The sequence below is a fragment of the Pelobates fuscus genome, chromosome 4 (assembly GCF_036172605.1).
Source record: "Pelobates fuscus isolate aPelFus1 chromosome 4, aPelFus1.pri, whole genome shotgun sequence".
Lineage (NCBI taxonomy): Eukaryota > Metazoa > Chordata > Amphibia > Anura > Pelobatidae > Pelobates > Pelobates fuscus.
In genome coordinates, this window is record NC_086320.1 from 21,005,868 (window position 1) to 21,023,831 (window position 17,964).

At 39.6% G+C, this 17,964-nt stretch overlaps 1 non-coding gene across 1 annotated transcript; it reads left to right on the forward strand.

The window, feature by feature from the left end:
• Positions 1–16,581: 16,581 nt before the first annotated feature.
• TRNAY-GUA (transfer RNA tyrosine (anticodon GUA)) lies at positions 16,582–16,670 on the forward strand. Its single transcript is given in 2 exon segments — positions 16,582–16,618; positions 16,635–16,670. It is a non-coding gene; the product is annotated as a tRNA-Tyr (tRNA).
• Positions 16,671–17,964: the final 1,294 nt, after the last annotated feature.

A 17,964-nucleotide genomic window follows, 5' to 3' on the forward strand; every position in this document is an offset into this window, starting at 1 on the left:
CACCCCTTTATGCCCAGGGTGCCATTACAAAAGATGCGAGCGGAAAAGTGAAAAGTCATGCTTCATTTGGTCACAAAGGACTACGATCTATCTTTTGAACCACTGGACCAATTTGTTTGATTTTGACGTATGTTTGTATTTGGAGTATGCTGATTCTGAAAATGTAAGTTTTATGTGAATGTGATGCATACTTTTAAAGTTATGAATAATGTGGAAAAACTGTATTTCTCTGCTTGTGATAATTACATTACCCATTTTGTAATGGCACCCCTTTATGCCCAGGGTGCCATTACAAAAGATGCGAGCGGAAAAGTGGGGGATTAGCTCAAATGGTAGAGCGCTCGCTTAGCATGTGAGAGGTAGCGGGATCGATGCCCGCATTCTCCAGTGGCTGCTTCTTCTTTTAAATGAAGGGTGCTTAGACTGTATGTTGCATGTCTGCCATTACAAAAGTTGCGAGCGGAAAAGTGGGGGATTAGCTCAAATGGTAGAGCGCTCGCTTAGCATGTGAGAGGTAGCGGGATCGATGCCCGCATTCTCCAGTGGCTGCTTCTTCTTTTAAATGAAGGGTGCTTAGTTGAACTTTTTGTTTACCTGGATGTCATTGCCACAGCAGCATGTTGCAAAATGTTTAACTGCTTACCTGATTCTTAAAAAATTTCCTACTTTGACATTGAGTGAACTCACAAATTACCTTCGATAGCTCAGCTGGTAGAGCGGAGGACTGTAGTTGGTATATGATAGCAATCCTTAGGTCGCTGGTTCAATTCTGGCTCGAAGGACATGTGTTTTTCTCTCTTGTAGAGCAGAGGACTGTATGTTGCATGTCTGTATTTTATGTAATAAATGTAACCTTGTGTATTTTACTGTCTTTTTACTGCCATGTGCTTAATGGAGTTTTGCATCTGTCCTTGGAGATAATTGTATTACTTCCCAATTATCTCCAGGATAGAAGACTCTGTGGAACTGGTTTTGGGCAGAAAAGTCATGCTTCATTTGGTCACAAAGGACTACGATCTATCTTTTGAACCACTGGACCAATTTGTATGATTTTGACGTATGTTTGTATTTGGAGTATGCTGATTCTGAAAATGTAAGTTTTATGTGAATGTGATGCATACTTTTAAAGTTATGAATAATGTGGAAAAACTGTATTTCTCTGCTTGTGATAATTACATTACCCATTTTGTAATGGCACCCCAAAACTGTATTTCTCTGCTTGTGATAATTACATTACCCATTTTGTAATGGCACCCCTTTATGCCCAGGGTGCCATTACAAAAGATGCGAGCGGAAAAGTGGGGGATTAGCTCAAATGGTAGAGCGCTCGCTTAGCATGTGAGAGGTAGCGGGATCGATGCCCGCATTCTCCAGTGGCTGCTTCTTCTTTTAAATGAAGGGTGCTTAGTTGAACTTTTTGTTTACCTGGATGTCATTGCCACAGCAGCATGTTGCAAAATGTTTAACTGCTTACCTGATTCTTCAAAAATTTCATACTTTGACACAAAGGACTACGATCTATCTTTTGAACCACTGGACCAATTTGTATGATTTTGACGTATGTTTGTATTTGGAGTATGCTGATTCTGAAAATGTAAGTTTTATGTGAATGTGATGCATACTTTTAAAGTTATGAATAATGTGGAAAAACTGTATTTCTCTGCTTGTGATAATTACATTACCCATTTTGTAATGGCACCCCTTTATGCCCAGGGTGCCATTACAAAAGATGCGAGCGGAAAAGTGAAAAGTCATGCTTCATTTGGTCACAAAGGACTACGATCTATCTTTTGAACCACTGGACCAATTTGTTTGATTTTGACGTATGTTTGTATTTGGAGTATGCTGATTCTGAAAATGTAAGTTTTATGTGAATGTGATGCATACTTTTAAAGTTATGAATAATGTGGAAAAACTGTATTTCTCTGCTTGTGATAATTACATTACCCATTTTGTAATGGCACCCCTTTATGCCCAGGGTGCCATTACAAAAGATGCGAGCGGAAAAGTGGGGGATTAGCTCAAATGGTAGAGCGCTCGCTTAGCATGTGAGAGGTAGCTGGATCGATGCCCGCATTCTCCAGTGGCTGCTTCTTCTTTTAAATGAAGGGTGCTTAGTTGAACTTTTTGTTTACCTGGATGTCATTGCCACAGCAGCATGTTGCAAAATGTTTAACTGCTTACCTGATTCTTAAAAAATTTCCTACTTTGACATTGAGTGAACTCACAAATTACCTTCGATAGCTCAGCTGGTAGAGCGGAGGACTGTAGTTGGTATATGATAGCAATCCTTAGGTCGCTGGTTCAATTCTGGCTCGAAGGACATGTGTTTTTCTCTCTTGTAGAGCAGAGGACTGTATGTTGCATGTCTGTATTTTATGTAATAAATGTAACCTTGTGTATTTTACTGTCTTTTTACTGCCATGTGCTTAATGGAGTTTTGCATCTGTCCTTGGAGATAATTGGATTACTTCCCAATTATCTCCAGGATAGAAGACTCTGTGGAACTGGTTTTGGGCAGAAAAGTCATGCTTCATTTGGTCACAAAGGACTACGATCTATCTTTTGAACCACTGGACCAATTTGTATGATTTTGACGTATGTTTGTATTTGGAGTATGCTGATTCTGAAAATGTAAGTTTTATGTGAATGTGATGCATACTTTTAAAGTTATGAATAATGTGGAAAAACTGTATTTCTCTGCTTGTGATAATTACATTACCCATTTTGTAATGGCACCCCAAAACTGTATTTCTCTGCTTGTGATAATTACATTACCCATTTTGTAATGGCACCCCTTTATGCCCAGGGTGCCATTACAAAAGATGCGAGCGGAAAAGTGGGGGATTAGCTCAAATGGTAGAGCGCTCGCTTAGCATGTGAGAGGTAGCGGGATCGATGCCCGCATTCTCCAGTGGCTGCTTCTTCTTTTAAATGAAGGGTGCTTAGTTGAACTTTTTGTTTACCTGGATGTCATTGCCACAGCAGCATGTTGCAAAATGTTTAACTGCTTACCTGATTCTTCAAAAATTTCATACTTTGACACAAAGGACTACGATCTATCTTTTGAACCACTGGACCAATTTGTATGATTTTGACGTATGTTTGTATTTGGAGTATGCTGATTCTGAAAATGTAAGTTTTATGTGAATGTGATGCATACTTTTAAAGTTATGAATAATGTGGAAAAACTGTATTTCTCTGCTTGTGATAATTACATTACCCATTTTGTAATGGCACCCCTTTATGCCCAGGGTGCCATTACAAAAGATGCGAGCGGAAAAGTGAAAAGTCATGCTTCATTTGGTCACAAAGGACTACGATCTATCTTTTGAACCACTGGACCAATTTGTTTGATTTTGACGTATGTTTGTATTTGGAGTATGCTGATTCTGAAAATGTAAGTTTTATGTGAATGTGATGCATACTTTTAAAGTTATGAATAATGTGGAAAAACTGTATTTCTCTGCTTGTGATAATTACATTACCCATTTTGTAATGGCACCCCTTTATGCCCAGGGTGCCATTACAAAAGATGCGAGCGGAAAAGTGGGGGATTAGCTCAAATGGTAGAGCGCTCGCTTAGCATGTGAGAGGTAGCTGGATCGATGCCCGCATTCTCCAGTGGCTGCTTCTTCTTTTAAATGAAGGGTGCTTAGTTGAACTTTTTGTTTACCTGGATGTCATTGCCACAGCAGCATGTTGCAAAATGTTTAACTGCTTACCTGATTCTTAAAAAATTTCCTACTTTGACATTGAGTGAACTCACAAATTACCTTCGATAGCTCAGCTGGTAGAGCGGAGGACTGTAGTTGGTATATGATAGCAATCCTTAGGTCGCTGGTTCAATTCTGGCTCGAAGGACATGTGTTTTTCTCTCTTGTAGAGCAGAGGACTGTATGTTGCATGTCTGTATTTTATGTAATAAATGTAACCTTGTGTATTTTACTGTCTTTTTACTGCCATGTGCTTAATGGAGTTTTGCATCTGTCCTTGGAGATAATTGGATTACTTCCCAATTATCTCCAGGATAGAAGACTCTGTGGAACTGGTTTTGGGCAGAAAAGTCATGCTTCATTTGGTCACAAAGGACTACGATCTATCTTTTGAACCACTGGACCAATTTGTATGATTTTGACGTATGTTTGTATTTGGAGTATGCTGATTCTGAAAATGTAAGTTTTATGTGAATGTGATGCATACTTTTAAAGTTATGAATAATGTGGAAAAACTGTATTTCTCTGCTTGTGATAATTACATTACCCATTTTGTAATGGCACCCCTTTATGCCCAGGGTGCCATTACAAAAGATGCGAGCGGAAAAGTGGGGGATTAGCTCAAATGGTAGAGCGCTCGCTTAGCATGTGAGAGGTAGCGGGATCGATGCCCGCATTCTCCAGTGGCTGCTTCTTCTTTTAAATGAAGGGTGCTTAGTTGAACTTTTTGTTTACCTGGATGTCATTGCCACAGCAGCATGTTGCAAAATGTTTAACTGCTTACCTGATTCTTCAAAAATTTCCTACTTTGACATTGAGTGGACTCACAAATTACCTTCGATAGCTCAGCTGGTAGAGCGGAGGACTGTAGTTGGTATATGATAGCAATCCTTAGGTCGCTGGTTCAATTCTGGCTCGAAGGACATGTGTTTTTCTCTCTTGTAGAGCAGAGGACTGTATGTTGCATGTCTGTATTTTATGTAATAAATGTAACCTTGTGTATTTTACTGTCTTTTTACTGCCATGTGCTTAATGGAGTTTTGCATCTGTCCTTGGAGATAATTGGATTACTTCCCAATTATCTCCAGGATAGAAGACTCTGTGGAACTGGTTTTGGGCAGAAAAGTCATGCTTCATTTGGTCACAAAGGACTACGATCTATCTTTTGAACCACTGGACCAATTTGTTTGATTTTGACGTATGTTTGTATTTGGAGTATGCTGATTCTGAAAATGTAAGTTTTATGTGAATGTGATGCATACTTTTAAAGTTATGAATAATGTGGAAAAACTGTATTTCTCTGCTTGTGATAATTACATTACCCATTTTGTAATGGCACCCCTTTATGCCCAGGGTGCCATTACAAAAGATGCGAGCGGAAAAGTGGGGGATTAGCTCAAATGGTAGAGCGCTCGCTTAGCATGTGAGAGGTAGCGGGATCAATGCCCGCATTCTCCAGTGGCTGCTTCTTCTTTTAAATGAAGGGTGCTTAGTTGAACTTTTTGTTTACCTGGATGTCATTGCCACAGCAGCATGTTGCAAAATGTTTAACTGCATACCTGATTCTTAAAAAATTTCCTACTTTGACATTGAGTGAACTCACAAATTACCTTCGATAGCTCAGCTGGTAGAGCGGAGGACTGTAGTTGGTATATGATAGCAATCCTTAGGTCGCTGGTTCAATTCTGGCTCGAAGGACATGTGTTTTTCTCTCTTGTAGAGCAGAGGACTGTATGTTGCATGTCTGTATTTTATGTAATAAATGTAACCTTGTGTATTTTACTGTCTTTTTACTGCCATGTGCTTAATGGAGTTTTGCATCTGTCCTTGGAGATAATTGGATTACTTCCCAATTATCTCCAGGATAGAAGACTCTGTGGAACTGGTTTTGGGCAGAAAAGTCATGCTTCATTTGGTCACAAAGGACTACGATCTATCTTTTTAACCACTGGACCAATTTGTATGATTTTGACGTATGTTTGTATTTGGAGTATGCTGATTCTGAAAATGTAAGTTTTATGTGAATGTGATGCATATTTTTAAAGTTATGAATAATGTGGAAAAACTGTATTTCTCTGCTTGTGATAATTACATTACCCATTTTGTAATGGCACCCCTTTATGCCCAGGGTGCCATTACAAAAGATGCGAGCGGAAAAGTGGGGGATTAGCTCAAATGGTAGAGCGCTCGCTTAGCATGTGAGAGGTAGCGGGATCGATGCCCGCATTCTCCAGTGGCTGCTTCTTCTTTTAAATGAAGGGTGCTTAGTTGAACTTTTTGTTTACCTGGATGTCATTGCCACAGCAGCAAGTTGCAAAATGTTTAACTGCTTACCTGATTCTTCAAAAATTTCCTACTTTGACATTGAGTGGACTCACAAATTACCTTCGATAGCTCAGCTGGTAGAGCGGAGGACTGTAGTTGGTATATGATAGCAATCCTTAGGTCGCTGGTTCAATTCTGGCTCGAAGGACATGTGTTTTTCTCTCTTGTAGAGCAGAGGACTGTATGTTGCATGTCTGTATTTTATGTAATAAATGTAACCTTGTGTATTTTACTGTCTTTTTACTGCCATGTGCTTAATGGAGTTTTGCATCTGTCCTTGGAGATAATTGGATTACTTCCCAATTATCTCCAGGATAGAAGACTCTGTGGAACTGGTTTTGGGCAGAAAAGTCATGCTTCATTTGGTCACAAAGGACTACGATCTATCTTTTTAACCACTGGACCAATTTGTATGATTTTGACGTATGTTTGTATTTGGAGTATGCTGATTCTGAAAATGTAAGTTTTATGTGAATGTGATGCATATTTTTAAAGTTATGAATAATGTGGAAAAACTGTATTTCTCTGCTTGTGATAATTACATTACCCATTTTGTAATGGCACCCCTTTATGCCCAGGGTGCCATTACAAAAGATGCGAGCGGAAAAGTGGGGGATTAGCTCAAATGGTAGAGCGCTCGCTTAGCATGTGAGAGGTAGCGGGATCGATGCCCGCATTCTCCAGTGGCTGCTTCTTCTTTTAAATGAAGGGTGCTTAGTTGAACTTTTTGTTTACCTGGATGTCATTGCCACAGCAGCAAGTTGCAAAATGTTTAACTGCTTACCTGATTCTTCAAAAATTTCCTACTTTGACATTGAGTGGACTCACAAATTACCTTCGATAGCTCAGCTGGTAGAGCGGAGGACTGTAGTTGGTATATGATAGCAATCCTTAGGTCGCTGGTTCAATTCTGGCTCGAAGGACATGTGTTTTTCTCTCTTGTAGAGCAGAGGACTGTATGTTGCATGTCTGTATTTTATGTAATAAATGTAACCTTGTGTATTTTACTGTCTTTTTACTGCCATGTGCTTAATGGAGTTTTGCATCTGTCCTTGGAGATAATTGGATTACTTCCCAATTATCTCCAGGATAGAAGACTCTGTGGAACTGGTTTTGGGCAGAAAAGTCATTCTTCATTTGGTCACAAAGGACTACGATCTATCTTTTGAACCACTGGACCAATTTGTATGATTTTGACGTATGTTTGTATTTGGAGTATGCTGATTCTGAAAATGTAAGTTTTATGTGAATGTGATGCATACTTTTAAAGTTATGAATAATGTGGAAAAACTGTATTTCTCTGCTTTTGATAATTACATTACCCATTTTGTAATGGCACCCCTTTATGCCCAGGGTGCCATTACAAAAGATGCGAGCGGAAAAGTGGGGGATTAGCTCAAATGGTAGAGCGCTCGCTTAGCATGTGAGAGGTAGCGGGATCGATGCCCGCATTCTCCAGTGGCTGCTTCTTCTTTTAAATGAAGGGTGCTTAGTTGAACTTTTTGTTTACCTGGATGTCATTGCCACAGCAGCATGTTGCAAAATGTTTAACTGCTTACCTGATTCTTCAAAAATTTCCTACTTTGACATTGAGTGAACTCACAAATTACCTTCGATAGCTCAGCTGGTAGAGCGGAGGACTGTAGTTGGTATATGATAGCAATCCTTAGGTCGCTGGTTCAATTCTGGCTCGAAGGACATGTGTTTTTCTCTCTTGTAGAGCAGAGGACTGTATGTTGCATGTCTGTATTTTATGTAATAAATGTAACCTTGTGTATTTTACTGTCTTTTTACTGCCATGTGCTTAATGGAGTTTTGCATCTGTCCTTGGAGATAATTGGATTACTTCCCAATTATCTCCAGGATAGAAGACTCTGTGGAACTGGTTTTGGGCAGAAAAGTCATGCTTCATTTGGTCACAAAGGACTACGATCTATCTTTTGAACCACTGGACCAATTTGTTTGATTTTGACGTATGTTTGTATTTGGAGTATGCTGATTCTGAAAATGTAAGTTTTATGTGAATGTGATGCATACTTTTAAAGTTATGAATAATGTGGAAAAACTGTATTTCTCTGCTTGTGATAATTACATTACCCATTTTGTAATGGCACCCCTTTATGCCCAGGGTGCCATTACAAAAGATGCGAGCGGAAAAGTGGGGGATTAGCTCAAATGGTAGAGCGCTCGCTTAGCATGTGAGAGGTAGCTGGATCGATGCCCGCATTCTCCAGTGGCTGCTTCTTCTTTTAAATGAAGGGTGCTTAGTTGAACTTTTTGTTTACCTGGATGTCATTGCCACAGCAGCATGTTGCAAAATGTTTAACTGCTTACCTGATTCTTAAAAAATTTCCTACTTTGACATTGAGTGAACTCACAAATTACCTTCGATAGCTCAGCTGGTAGAGTGGAGGACTGTAGTTGGTATATGATAGCAATCCTTAGGTCGCTGGTTCAATTCTGGCTCGAAGGACATGTGTTTTTCTCTCTTGTAGAGCAGAGGACTGTATGTTGCATGTCTGTATTTTATGTAATAAATGTAACCTTGTGTATTTTACTGTCTTTTTACTGCCATGTGCTTAATGGAGTTTTGCATCTGTCCTTGGAGATAATTGTATTACTTCCCAATTATCTCCAGGATAGAAGACTCTGTGGAACTGGTTTTGGGCAGAAAAGTCATGCTTCATTTGGTCACAAAGGACTACGATCTATCTTTTGAACCACTGGACCAATTTGTATGATTTTGACGTATGTTTGTATTTGGAGTATGCTGATTCTGAAAATGTAAGTTTTATGTGAATGTGATGCATACTTTTAAAGTTATGAATAATGTGGAAAAACTGTATTTCTCTGCTTGTGATAATTACATTACCCATTTTGTAATGGCACCCCTTTATGCCCAGGGTGCCATTACAAAAGATGCGAGCGGAAAAGTGAAAAGTCATGCTTCATTTGGTCACAAAGGACTACGATCTATCTTTTGAACCACTGGACCAATTTGTTTGATTTTGACGTATGTTTGTATTTGGAGTATGCTGATTCTGAAAATGTAAGTTTTATGTGAATGTGATGCATACTTTTAAAGTTATGAATAATGTGGAAAAACTGTATTTCTCTGCTTGTGATAATTACATTACCCATTTTGTAATGGCACCCCAAAACTGTATTTCTCTGCTTGTGATAATTACATTACCCATTTTGTAATGGCACCCCTTTATGCCCAGGGTGCCATTACAAAAGATGCGAGCGGAAAAGTGGGGGATTAGCTCAAATGGTAGAGCGCTCGCTTAGCATGTGAGAGGTAGCGGGATCGATGCCCGCATTCTCCAGTGGCTGCTTCTTCTTTTAAATGAAGGGTGCTTAGTTGAACTTTTTGTTTACCTGGATGTCATTGCCACAGCAGCATGTTGCAAAATGTTTAACTGCTTACCTGATTCTTCAAAAATTTCCTACTTTGACACAAAGGACTACGATCTATCTTTTGAACCACTGGACCAATTTGTATGATTTTGACGTATGTTTGTATTTGGAGTATGCTGATTCTGAAAATGTAAGTTTTATGTGAATGTGATGCATACTTTTAAAGTTATGAATAATGTGGAAAAACTGTATTTCTCTGCTTGTGATAATTACATTACCCATTTTGTAATGGCACCCCTTTATGCCCAGGGTGCCATTACAAAAGATGCGAGCGGAAAAGTGGGGGATTAGCTCAAATGGTAGAGCGCTCGCTTAGCATGTGAGAGGTAGCTGGATCGATGCCCGCATTCTCCAGTGGCTGCTTCTTCTTTTAAATGAAGGGTGCTTAGTTGAACTTTTTGTTTACCTGGATGTCATTGCCACAGCAGCATGTTGCAAAATGTTTAACTGCTTACCTGATTCTTAAAAAATTTCCTACTTTGACATTGAGTGAACTCACAAATTACCTTCGATAGCTCAGCTGGTAGAGTGGAGGACTGTAGTTGGTATATGATAGCAATCCTTAGGTCGCTGGTTCAATTCTGGCTCGAAGGACATGTGTTTTTCTCTCTTGTAGAGCAGAGGACTGTATGTTGCATGTCTGTATTTTATGTAATAAATGTAACCTTGTGTATTTTACTGTCTTTTTACTGCCATGTGCTTAATGGAGTTTTGCATCTGTCCTTGGAGATAATTGTATTACTTCCCAATTATCTCCAGGATAGAAGACTCTGTGGAACTGGTTTTGGGCAGAAAAGTCATGCTTCATTTGGTCACAAAGGACTACGATCTATCTTTTGAACCACTGGACCAATTTGTATGATTTTGACGTATGTTTGTATTTGGAGTATGCTGATTCTGAAAATGTAAGTTTTATGTGAATGTGATGCATACTTTTAAAGTTATGAATAATGTGGAAAAACTGTATTTCTCTGCTTGTGATAATTACATTACCCATTTTGTAATGGCACCCCTTTATGCCCAGGGTGCCATTACAAAAGATGCGAGCGGAAAAGTGAAAAGTCATGCTTCATTTGGTCACAAAGGACTACGATCTATCTTTTGAACCACTGGACCAATTTGTTTGATTTTGACGTATGTTTGTATTTGGAGTATGCTGATTCTGAAAATGTAAGTTTTATGTGAATGTGATGCATACTTTTAAAGTTATGAATAATGTGGAAAAACTGTATTTCTCTGCTTTTGATAATTACATTACCCATTTTGTAATGGCACCCCTTTATGCCCAGGGTGCCATTACAAAAGATGCGAGCGGAAAAGTGGGGGATTAGCTCAAATGGTAGAGCGCTCGCTTAGCATGTGAGAGGTAGCGGGATCGATGCCCGCATTCTCCAGTGGCTGCTTCTTCTTTTAAATGAAGGGTGCTTAGTTGAACTTTTTGTTTACCTGGATGTCATTGCCACAGCAGCATGTTGCAAAATGTTTAACTGCTTACCTGATTCTTCAAAAATTTCCTACTTTGACATTGAGTGAACTCACAAATTACCTTCGATAGCTCAGCTGGTAGAGCGGAGGACTGTAGTTGGTATATGATAGCAATCCTTAGGTCGCTGGTTCAATTCTGGCTCGAAGGACATGTGTTTTTCTCTCTTGTAGAGCAGAGGACTGTATGTTGCATGTCTGTATTTTATGTAATAAATGTAACCTTGTGTATTTTACTGTCTTTTTACTGCCATGTGCTTAATGGAGTTTTGCATCTGTCCTTGGAGATAATTGGATTACTTCCCAATTATCTCCAGGATAGAAGACTCTGTGGAACTGGTTTTGGGCAGAAAAGTCATGCTTCATTTGGTCACAAAGGACTACGATCTATCTTTTGAACCACTGGACCAATTTGTTTGATTTTGACGTATGTTTGTATTTGGAGTATGCTGATTCTGAAAATGTAAGTTTTATGTGAATGTGATGCATACTTTTAAAGTTATGAATAATGTGGAAAAACTGTATTTCTCTGCTTGTGATAATTACATTACCCATTTTGTAATGGCACCCCTTTATGCCCAGGGTGCCATTACAAAAGATGCGAGCGGAAAAGTGGGGGATTAGCTCAAATGGTAGAGCGCTCGCTTAGCATGTGAGAGGTAGCGGGATCGATGCCCGCATTCTCCAGTGGCTGCTTCTTCTTTTAAATGAAGGGTGCTTAGTTGAACTTTTTGTTTACCTGGATGTCATTGCCACAGCAGCATGTTGCAAAATGTTTAACTGCATACCTGATTCTTAAAAAATTTCCTACTTTGACATTGAGTGAACTCACAAATTACCTTCGATAGCTCAGCTGGTAGAGCGGAGGACTGTAGTTGGTATATGATAGCAATCCTTAGGTCGCTGGTTCAATTCTGGCTCGAAGGACATGTGTTTTTCTCTCTTGTAGAGCAGAGGACTGTATGTTGCATGTCTGTATTTTATGTAATAAATGTAACCTTGTGTATTTTACTGTCTTTTTACTGCCATGTGCTTAATGGAGTTTTGCATCTGTCCTTGGAGATAATTGGATTACTTCCCAATTATCTCCAGGATAGAAGACTCTGTGGAACTGGTTTTGGGCAGAAAAGTCATGCTTCATTTGGTCACAAAGGACTACGATCTATCTTTTTAACCACTGGACCAATTTGTATGATTTTGACGTATGTTTGTATTTGGAGTATGCTGATTCTGAAAATGTAAGTTTTATGTGAATGTGATGCATATTTTTAAAGTTATGAATAATGTGGAAAAACTGTATTTCTCTGCTTGTGATAATTACATTACCCATTTTGTAATGGCACCCCTTTTTGCCCAGGGTGCCATTACAAAAGATGCGAGCGGAAAAGTGGGGGATTAGCTCAAATGGTAGAGCGCTCGCTTAGCATGTGAGAGGTAGCGGGATCGATGCCCGCATTCTCCAGTGGCTGCTTCTTCTTTTAAATGAAGGGTGCTTAGACTGTATGTTGCATGTCTGTATTTTATGTAATAAATGTAACCTTGTGTATTTTACTGTGTTTTTACTGCCATGTGCTTAATGGAGTTTTGCATCTGTCCTTGGAGATAATTGGATCACTTCCCAATTGTCTCCAGGATAGAAGACTCTGTGGAACTGGTTTTGGGCAGAAAAGCCATGCTTCATTTGGCCACAAAGGACTACGATCTATCTTTTGAACCACTGGACCAATTTGTATGATTTTGACGTATGTTTGTATTTGGAGTATGCTGATTCTGAAAATGTAAGTTTTATGTGAAATTGATGCATACTTTTAAAGTTATGAATAATGTGGAAAAACTGTATTTCTCTGCTTGTGATAATTACATTACCCATTTTGTAATGGCACCCCTTTATGCCCAGGGTGCCATTACAAAAGATGAGAGCGGAAAAGTGGGGGATTCGCTAAAATGGGAGAGCGCTCGCTTAGCATGTGAGAGGTAGCGGGATCGATGCCCGCATTCTCCAGTGGCTGCTTCTTCTTTTAAATGAAGGGTGCTTAGACTGTATGTTGCATGTCTGCCATTACAAAAGATGCGAGCGGAAAAGTGGGGGATTAGCTCAAATGGTAGAGCGCTCGCTTAGCATGTGAGAGGTAGCGGGATCGATGCCCGCATTCTCCAGTGGCTGCTTCTTCTTTTAAATGAAGGGTGCTTAGTTGAACTTTTTGTTTACCTGGATGTCATTGCCACAGCAGCATGTTGCAAAATGTTTAACTGCTTACCTGATTCTTCAAAAATTTCCTACTTTGACATTGAGTGAACTCACAAATTACCTTCGATAGCTCAGCTGGTAGAGCGGAGGACTGTAGTTGGTATATGATAGCAATCCTTAGGTCGCTGGTTCAATTCTGGCTCGAAGGACATGTGTTTTTCTCTCTTGTAGAGCAGAGGACTGTATGTTGCATGTCTGTATTTTATGTAATAAATGTAACCTTGTGTATTTTACTGTCTTTTTACTGCCATGTGCTTAATGGAGTTTTGCATCTGTCCTTGGAGATAATTGGATTACTTCCCAATTATCTCCAGGATAGAAGACTCTGTGGAACTGGTTTTGGGCAGAAAAGTCATGCTTCATTTGGTCACAAAGGACTACGATCTATCTTTTGAACCACTGGACCAATTTGTATGATTTTGACGTATGTTTGTATTTGGAGTATGCTGATTCTGAAAATGTAAGTTTTATGTGAATGTGATGCATACTTTTAAAGTTATGAATAATGTGGAAAAACTGTATTTCTCTGCTTGTGATAATTACATTACCCATTTTGTAATGGCACCCCTTTATGCCCAGGGTGCCATTACAAAATATGAGAGCGGAAAAGTGGGGGATTAGCTCAAATGGTAGAGCGCTCGCTTAGCATGTGAGAGGTAGCGGGATCGATGCCCGCATTCTCCAGTGGCTGCTTCTTCTTTTAAATGAAGGGTGCTTAGACTGTATGTTGCATGTCTGCCATTACAAAAGATGCGAGCGGAAAAGTGGGGGATTAGCTCAAATGGTAGAGCGCTCGCTTAGCATGTGAGAGGTAGCGGGATCGATGCCCGCATTCTCCAGTGGCTGCTTCTTCTTTTAAATGAAGGGTGCTTAGTTGAACTTTTTGTTTACCTGGATGTCATTGCCACAGCAGCATGTTGCAAAATGTTTAACTGCTTACCTGATTCTTCAAAAATTTCCTACTTTGACATTGAGTGAACTCACAAATTACCTTCGATAGCTCAGCTGGTAGAGCGGAGGACTGTAGTTGGTATATGATAGCAATCCTTAGGTCGCTGGTTCAATTCTGGCTCGAAGGACATGTGTTTTTCTCTCTTGTAGAGCAGAGGACTGTATGTTGCATGTCTGTATTTTATGTAATAAATGTAACCTTGTGTATTTTACTGTCTTTTTACTGCCATGTGCTTAATGGAGTTTTGCATCTGTCCTTGGAGATAATTGGATTACTTCCCAATTATCTCCAGGATAGAAGACTCTGTGGAACTGGTTTTGGGCAGAAAAGTCATGCTTCATTTGGTCACAAAGGACTACGATCTATCTTTTGAACCACTGGACCAATTTGTATGATTTTGACGTATGTTTGTATTTGGAGTATGCTGATTCTGAAAATGTAAGTTTTATGTGAATGTGATGCATACTTTTAAAGTTATGAATAATGTGGAAAAACTGTATTTCTCTGCTTGTGATAATTACATTACCCATTTTGTAATGGCACCCCTTTATGCCCAGGGTGCCATTACAAAATATGAGAGCGGAAAAGTGGGGGATTAGCTCAAATGGTAGAGCGCTCGCTTAGCATGTGAGAGGTAGCGGGATCGATGCCCGCATTCTCCAGTGGCTGCTTCTTCTTTTAAATGAAGGGTGCTTAGACTGTATGTTGCATGTCTGCCATTACAAAAGATGCGAGCGGAAAAGTGGGGGATTAGCTCAAATGGTAGAGCGCTCGCTTAGCATGTGAGAGGTAGCGGGATCGATGCCCGCATTCTCCAGTGGCTGCTTCTTCTTTTAAATGAAGGGTGCTTAGTTGAACTTTTTGTTTACCTGGATGTCATTGCCACAGCAGCATGTTGCAAAATGTTTAACTGCTTACCTGATTCTTCAAAAATTTCCTACTTTGACATTGAGTGAACTCACAAATTACCTTCGATAGCTCAGCTGGTAGAGCGGAGGACTGTAGTTGGTATATGATAGCAATCCTTAGGTCGCTGGTTCAATTCTGGCTCGAAGGACATGTGTTTTTCTCTCTTGTAGAGCAGAGGACTGTATGTTGCATGTCTGTATTTTATGTAATAAATGTAACCTTGTGTATTTTACTGTCTTTTTACTGCCATGTGCTTAATGGAGTTTTGCATCTGTCCTTGGAGATAATTGGATTACTTCCCAATTATCTCCAGGATAGAAGACTCTGTGGAACTGGTTTTGGGCAGAAAAGTCATGCTTCATTTGGTCACAAAGGACTACGATCTATCTTTTGAACCACTGGACCAATTTGTATGATTTTGACGTATGTTTGTATTTGGAGTATGCTGATTCTGAAAATGTAAGTTTTATGTGAATGTGATGCATACTTTTAAAGTTATGAATAATGTGGAAAAACTGTATTTCTCTGCTTGTGATAATTACATTACCCATTTTGTAATGGCACCCCTTTATGCCCAGGGTGCCATTACAAAATATGAGAGCGGAAAAGTGGGGGATTAGCTCAAATGGTAGAGCGCTCGCTTAGCATGTGAGAGGTAGCGGGATCGATGCCCGCATTCTCCAGTGGCTGCTTCTTCTTTTAAATGAAGGGTGCTTAGACTGTATGTTGCATGTCTGTATTTTATGTAATAAATGTAACCTTGTGTATTTTACTGTGTTTTTACTGCCATGTGCTTAATGGAGTTTTGCATCTGTCCTTGGAGATAATTGGATCACTTCCCAATTGTCTCCAGGATAGAAGACTCTGTGGAACTGGTTTTGGGCAGAAAAGCCATGCTTCATTTGGCCACAAAGGACTACGATCTATCTTTTGAACCACTGGATCAATTTGTATGATTTTGACGTATGTTTGTATTTGGAGTATGCTGATTCTGAAAATGTAAGTTTTATGTGAAATTGATGCATACTTTTAAAGTTATGAATAATGTGGAAAAACTGTATTTCTCTGCTTGTGATAATTACATTACCCATTTTGTAATGGCACCCCTTTATGCCCAGGGTGCCATTACAAAAGATGAGAGCGGAAAAGTGGGGGATTCGCTAAAATGGTAGAGCGCTCGCTTAGCATGTGAGAGGTAGCGGGATCGATGCCCGCATTCTCCAGTGGCTGCTTCTTCTTTTAAATGAAGGGTGCTTAGACTGTATGTTGCATGTCTGCCATTACAAAAGATGCGAGCGGAAAAGTGGGGGATTAGCTCAAATGGTAGAGCGCTCGCTTAGCATGTGAGAGGTAGCGGGATCGATGCCCGCATTCTCCAGTGGCTGCTTCTTCTTTTAAATGAAGGGTGCTTAGTTGAACTTTTTGTTTACCTGGATGTCATTGCCACAGCAGCATGTTGCAAAATGTTTAACTGCTTACCTGATTCTTAAAAAATTTCCTACTTTGACATTGAGTGAACGCTCAAATTACCTTCGATAGCTCAGCTGGTAGAGCGGAGGACTGTAGTTGGTATATGATAGCAATCCTTAGGTCGCTGGTTCAATTCCGGCTCGAAGGACATGTGTTTTTCTCTCTTGTAGAGCAGAGGACTGTATGTTGCATGTCTGTATTTTATGTAATAAATGTAACCTTGTGTATTTTACTGTCTTTTTACTGCCATGTGCTTAATGGAGTTTTGCATCTGTCCTTGGAGATAATTGGATTACTTCCCAATTATCTCCAGGATAGAAGACTCTGTGGAACTGGTTTTGGGCAGAAAAGTCATGCTTCATTTGGTCACAAAGGACTACGATCTATCTTTTGAACCACTGGACCAATTTGTATGATTTTGACGTATGTTTGTATTTGGAGTATGCTGATTCTGAAAATGTAAGTTTTATGTGAATGTGATGCATACTTTTAAAGTTATGAATAATGTGGAAAAACTGTATTTCTCTGCTTGTGATAATTACATTACCCATTTTGTAATGGCACCCCTTTATGCCCAGGGTGCCATTACAAAAGATGCGAGCGGAAAAGTGGGGGATTAGCTCAAATGGTACGATCTATCTTTTGAACCACTGGACCAATTTAGGACTACGATCTATCTTTTGAACCACTGGACCAATTTGTTTGATTTTGACGTATGTTTGTATTTGGAGTATGCTGATTCTGAAAATGTAAGTTTTATGTGAATGTGATGCATACTTTTAAAGTTATGAATAATGTGGAAAAACTGTATTTCTCTGCTTGTGATAATTACATTACCCATTTTGTAATGGCACCCCTTTATGCCCAGGGTGCCATTACAAAAGATGCGAGCGGAAAAGTGGGGGATTAGCTCAAATGGTAGAGCGCTCGCTTAGCATGTGAGAGGTAGCTGGATCGATGCCCGCATTCTCCAGTGGCTGCTTCTTCTTTTAAATGAAGGGTGCTTAGTTGAACTTTTTGTTTACCTGGATGTCATTGCCACAGCAGCATGTTGCAAAATGTTTAACTGCTTACCTGATTCTTAAAAAATTTCCTACTTTGACATTGAGTGAACTCACAAATTACCTTCGTTTGCTCAGCTGGTAGAGCGGAGGACTGTAGTTGGTATATGATAGCAATCCTTAGGTCGCTGGTTCAATTCTGGCTCGAAGGACATGTGTTTTTCTCTCTTGTAGAGCAGAGGACTGTATGTTGCATGTCTGTATTTTATGTAATAAATGTAACCTTGTGTATTTTACTGTCTTTTTACTGCCATGTGCTTAATGGAGTTTTGCATCTGTCCTTGGAGATAATTGTATTACTTCCCAATTATCTCCAGGATAGAAGACTCTGTGGAACTGGTTTTGGGCAGAAAAGTCATGCTTCATTTGGTCACAAAGGAC